The sequence below is a fragment of the Ceratotherium simum genome, chromosome 12, assembly GCF_057802395.1.
Source record: "Ceratotherium simum simum isolate JZ-2026a chromosome 12, ASM5780239v1, whole genome shotgun sequence".
NCBI classification, from domain to species: Eukaryota; Metazoa; Chordata; class Mammalia; order Perissodactyla; family Rhinocerotidae; genus Ceratotherium; species Ceratotherium simum.
In genome coordinates, this window is record NC_141911.1 from 18,653,842 (window position 1) to 18,660,477 (window position 6,636).

The window sequence follows — 6,636 nt, forward strand, 5'->3', positions numbered from 1 at the left end:
GTCTATAAGATATTAAGGTATGAATCCTGCTTTATTTTGTCCCAGTTAATGATCCAGTTGCCCCACTACCACTTTTAAAAAATAATTGAAAAAATTTTAATTGTGGTAAAAAACACAAATCGTAAAATTTACCATCTCAACCATTTTTAAGTGTACAGTTCAGAAGTGTCAAGTATATTCATGCTGTTGTGCAACAGATCTCTAGAACTTTTTCATCTTGCAAAATTGAAACTTTATACCCATTGAACAACTCCCTATTTCCCCCTCCCCCCAGCCCCTGGCAACCACCATTCTACTTTGTGTTTCTATGAATTTGATCCTAAGTACCTCATATAAGTGGAATCATATAGTATTTGTCTTTTTGTGACTGGTTTATTTCACTTAGCATAATGTCCTCAAGCTTCATCCATGTTGTAGCATATGATAGTATTTCCTTCCTTTTTAAGACTGAATAATATTCCATTGTATGTATATACCACATTTCCTTTATCCTTTCATCTGTCGAGGGACATTTGGATTGGTTACACCTCTTGGCTATTGTAAATAATGCTGCTGTGAACATGGGTGAGCAAATATCTCTTTGAATCCTGCTTTCAATCCTTTTGAATATATACCCAGAAGTGGGACTGCTGCATTACATGGTAATTCTATGTTTAATTTTTTGAGGAACCTCTATACTGTTTTCCATAGCAGCTGCACCATTTTACATTCCCATCAGCAGAGCACATGGGTTCCAATTTTTCGACATGCTTGCCAACACTTGTTGTTTTCTTTTTTGTTTTTGTTTTTGTTTGTTAGTGGCTATTCTAATGGGTATGAGGTGATATCTCATTGTGGTTTTGATTTGCATTTCTCTAATAACTAATGATGTTGAGTATCTTTTCAGATCCTTGTTGAATGTCATCTGTGGAGATGTGTCTATTCAAGTCCTTTGCCAGTTTTTAATCGGGTTATTTGGTTTTTCTTATTGTAGGAGTTGTAGGAGTTTTTTGTTGTTTGAGTTGTAGGAGTTCTTTATACATTCTGGATATTAACCCTTTATCAGATGTATGATTTGCAAATATTTTCTCCTATTTCATAGGTTTGTTTTTCACTCTGTGGATTGTGTCCTTTGATGTACAGAAGTTTTTCAAGTTTGGTGTAGTCCCTCTTGTCTATTTTTGCTTCTATTGCCTGCGCTTTGCCCTACTATTGTTTTATGATAGTAATTTTTTTCCTACTGTTTTGAGATGCCATTTTAATCATGTTTTTGTGTGTGTGTGTGTGAGGAAGATCAGCCCTGTGCTAACATTTGCCAATCCTCCTCTTTTTTTGCTGAGGAAGACCGGCCCTGGGCTAACATCCGTGCCCAGCTTCCTTCACTTTATACGGGACGCCGCCACAGCATGGCTTGCCAAGCAATACCAAGCGATGCGTCAGTGCGCGCCTGGGATCCGAAACTGCAAACCCTGGGCCGCCGCAGCAGAGCGCGTGCACTTAACCACTTGTGCCACCGGGCTGGCCCCTTAATCATGTTTTAAATTCCTATATATAGTTGGGTCTATTTCTGGACATTCTATTCTCTTTCCTTGGTTGATCTCTTAGTTCAAGTGCACTACCACACTGTTTTAATTATTGAGGTTTTTCATCTTAATATCTCATGGGCCTAATTCTCTCATTGCTGTGCTCTTTCAGAGTTGCCTAGTTTTCCTTATTTGTTTATTTTTCCATATGTATGTCAGAGTAAATAAAGAATAATAACAATAGAAACCTTATTACTGTTTTTATTACTAGAATTAAATTTAGAAAATTAACATGGAGAGAATCTATGTCTTTATGTTGTCAAGTATTCCTAGCCAAGAGAAAGGTAGATCTTTCCATTTGTTCAAATCTTATTTTGTGTCTGTCAGGAACATTTTACAGTTTTCTTCCTACGTGTCTTGCACATTTATTGTTACATTTATTCCTAGGTATTTTATCTTTTTATTAATATGGTAATGGGGTCTTAGCTCATTATATCTTCTTACTGGATATAATCACCTGATTACAATGTATTCATTTTGTACCATTCTGTCTTACTAAATTCTGTTGTTGTTTGTAGATATTTCTCAATTCTCTTATATTCCTCACTATAGAATAATATCATCCAAAAAATAAAGGTTAATTCTCTGCTTTCCAATTTTTATACTTTTAATTTCTTTCTTTTTTCTAATTCTGTTTTCTATCAGGTATAGTACATATTAGACAACAGTAGTGATAGTGGGCATTCTTGTCTTACATTTGATTTTAATGGAAATGCCTCCAGTGTTTCCCCAATAGGCATGGTATGGGCTTTGGGCTGAGAATGATATATTTTATTATGCCTAGGAAATATTAATTCTTATTTTATTGAGGGCATTTTTGGGGTCAAGTATGATTATTGGCTTTTGTTCAGATGGTTTTTTTGGTATCTTTAGAAATGATCATATAATTTTTCTCCTTACAGCTATTAATTTGATGGAATATAATAAATTTCTTAGTAATGAACTATCTTTGCATTCCTATAATAAACTACACTTAGTCATGGTAATTATTTTTTTAATTTGCTGGTAGATGCTATTTACTAATATTTTATTTAGAAATTTTGCATTGATATTCATAATTGAAATTTTGATAATTTTTTCTTTCTTTTTTTTTTTTGGTGAGGAAGATCAGCCCTGAGCTAACGTCCATGCTAATCCTCCTCTTTTTTGCTGAGGAAGACCGGCACTGAGCTATCTATGGCCAATCCTCCTCCTTTTTTTTCCCCCCCAAAGCCACAGTAGATAGTTGTATGTCATAGCTGCACATCCTTCTAGTTGCTATATGTGGGACGTGGCCTCAGCATGGCCGGAGAAGTGGTGCATGGGTGCCCGCCCAGGATCCGAACCTGGGCCGCCAGCAGCAGGGCACGTGCACTTAACCGCTAAGCCACGGGGCCGACCCCGATAATTTTTTCTTTTATTGCATTGTGGTCAAAGAAAATTGCTTGTAATGTTTCTGTCTTTTGGAATTGATTGACTTTTCCTTGTGGTCTGATTTGTGGTCAATTTTCAGGTATGTTCCTCAGTCACTCGAAAAAACGGTGTTATCTATATTTTCAGGATACAGAGTTGAATAACCTATATCTTATTATTAATTATGTTATTTACGTATTCTTTATTTTTTTTTTTTATTTATTTTTTTTTAAAGATTTTATTTATTTTATTTTTTCCCCCCAAAGCCCCAGTAGATAGTTGTATGTCACAGCTGAACATCCTTCTAGTTGCTGTATGTGGGACTCGGCCTCAGGATGGACGGAGAAGTGGTGCCTCGATGCGCACCCGGGATCCGAACCTGGGCCACCAGCATTGCAGCGCGTGCGCTTAACCACCAAGCCACAGGGCCGGCCCTTACGTAGTCTTTATACTTCAAGTATTTTGACTTGATTTGTCATAGACTGAGAGGATTTTCATTTCTGTATATTTCTTCTTGTATCTTCTGTAATTTCTGCTTGATAAGGTGGCTTCTATGTTATTTGGTGAATATATATTCATAATTGTTACAGCTTCATTTTGAGTTTCATTGTTTCATGTTAGAAAGTACCCTTTTCCTTATATTTATTTGTTGGCTTGAATTCCACCCTATCTAATAGTAAAGTCACAGCCTTACTTTATTTTCAGTTCCCTTTGCCTAGTATGTCTTTTCTTACTCTTGTACACTCAGACTTTCTGAATCACCTTGATCTACCAGTGTCTCTCATGTACAGGGTCTCATTCTGTGATACAGCCCACTGCCTCCATCCTTGCTCACTTGGTTCCCGCATCCTCTGTTACAAAACAGTGGATATAGATCTCTGCCATTGCTCTTCAAATGAGTCCCTCATCTTCAGGGAGAAACATTATTTTCCCGCAGCTTCGTGAGATCCCAGCACCTCGTGTGCTTACGTGAGTACTTACTCACTATTTCATGAACAAAATGTTTGTATCTGTCATTTAGTCTTATATTTACAGTAATTTTTTCAGGAGTCCCTATAATTTCTGTAATACAGTAAATTTAAATGACTACGTCCAGATTCAGCTTTAGAATGATTATTTTGGTGCTGATACAAACAATACTTTACTTGGGCAGCCCAACACATGATCTCTTTTGCTCCTCCCAATAATACTAAGTTTGGTAGAGCAGGTATCCCTAATTAAACAGATGGGAGAGATGGAGGTAAGATTTCTCAAAATTTTATTTCCTCATCATTTCTTACACAAGTAGACAGACAATTCAGCTTTCAGATACACTACAGAAAGACCTTGACGTGGAGAGAGATGTTTTCTAGAGCCCAAAGGACAGAATTTCAAATTAATAATAAGTAAAGTGATGGTAGGTTTCACTCTCTTCTGAAAATGCTAAGATGGTTGAAACACTGGAGGATTTACTTAGGCAGGTCATGGAATCTGCTTTTCTGGGGAAACTTCAAAAATAAAAGAGATCCTCATCTCTTTCCGACAGTTTGAGTGTGGTCCTGCCCCAAGGCAGGTGACTGGATAACCTCTGGTGTCTCCTTCCTCCAGAATGCTCAAAAAGAACGTCTCAAGGGTTGGAATGATTTATTTTCAAACTTAGGCCCCAGAAGTATGATCTGTCAGGAGATTGTTATCAACGATATTCAGATTTAAAAGCATAAAATGGTTATGTAACAAGACGCTACTTAATGGAGAAATTTAAGTAAGGACCCAATTACCACATAATAATGCTACTTCTCTTTATGGGTTAGGGACAGGGAGATTACAATCAACTTCAAATTGCCTCATGTTAAAGGAAACACAAGAATTTCCACATATCTTTTTCTGGGCTGAAACAAAAAAGGGAGAGGCGGGGAAATACATGGAAATCTTTCACACTGAAATACTTCAGAATTATGTTTTCTTCTAACCAGAAATTCCTGAGTTGTCTTAAGATTCAACATCTGAATCACGCTGACCAGCGAGGCATTGTTTGAGCAAGACTGGAATCCTGAACATTCTTAGAGGCTTCATAAAAATCCCCAAATGATGGACAAATGCTTATGTTGTGGTCATGCAGAGAAAAGCCCCCTTGTGATTTGGGATTGAGTTTGTTCATTTTATATTTATAGTATCTACACCAAAGGAATGTGGAATCTTGCATGGGGCGAGAATGAGGAAGTAGGGGTAAAGTAAGGAATGGAGACCAGGTTTGGTCTGTTTGTGAGTGTGTGTGTGTGTGTGTGTGTGTGTGTGTTTTGTATAGGGTATAGGGGAGAAGGAGTGTTTGATGGTTTTGTTTGTTTGTTTGTTTTTAAAGCAAAATCTTCCTCAGGTCTCTAGTATGGGAGAATGACTGGAAGAATGTTTTCCTTTCCTTGTTAGCAGCACCATCTGTTTACAATGAAAGCTTGGCTTCCACTTTTTGGTCCAAATAAAAGCCCTAGGGTGCCCATATAAGTCGAACGGATGAAACATGCATTTGCAGACCTGAAGCATCCCTCTATTTTGCCTGCACAGGGCTTTCAGGGTAGATTTACACAGCATCTTATCCCTACATAAATTCAGGACAATAAAGCTTCTGGAAGCAAAGGTGGGTCATAGGTCACTGGAATTCACAGCCTAGACAACTCATCTGCCTCCTAACAAAATGATGGGCCCCTTGGGTCACACTTGCCAGGAGAGAGGATGGCAAGTGGCAAAAGAGCCATTCCTTTCACCATTTGTCATGGAATTCTTATACATTTGGGAGAGGGACTTACACACCAAAACAAGGGAATATGAAAATATAGTCTTTGCACGATTGCTAAAATTGGACCTGAGTTCCAGATAAAAAGGTATGTTTTCATAAACAGCAAAGTAAGCAAACAAGAGAAAAACTTCGAGTACCAAAATATCAAGACTGGGGTGGGGGTGAGGCGTGGAAGGCTAAGGAGTTGAAAATAGGAGCCAGGCACCCTGGCTTTCCCATTCTGGTTTAGGTGGTGTCATTGCCCCCAGATGGGGTTGCACAGGTCTCTACCTGGAGGCTAGGGATTTCCTCCCTCTCCCCACAAAAAAATTCAAATAAGGATTTGTAAGACAATGACAGTGGCGAATAAACCGTAAGCCTTCAAAATTTTTAGAGTGATGAGAAGTTTCACATAACAATGTTATTTGCATGCCATTAGATCAATCAAGTGTTTATTCATTGTTTGTTGAACCCAGCCTCTGCTGGATTATCTGAAGGCCCAGGCCTAAACTTTCAGAGATTTATCAGTGCTAGGGAAGAAAAAAAACACAACAAAACAAATCCATATGCATTTGAAACAGCTGAAGAATAACTACGTATGTATCTGCTGGTCTGGAATGTGGTTCTCAAGTTGTGTGTGTCAGAATCAAATGGGTCTTGATAAAATGTAGATTCCCAGTCTCCACCGCTTGGATTCAGAGGGTGAGGGAAGGGCCCAGGGATCTGTATTTTAAATCAATATCCTGGGCCGGCCCGGTGGCTTAGCGGTTAAGTGCGCGCGCTCCGCCACTGGTGGCCCGGGTTTGGATCCCGGGTGCGCACCGACGCACTGCTTCTCTGGTCACGCTGAGGCTGCGTCCCACATACGGCAGCTAGAAGGATGTGCAGCTATGACATACAACTATCTACTGGGGCTTTGGGGGGAAAAATAAA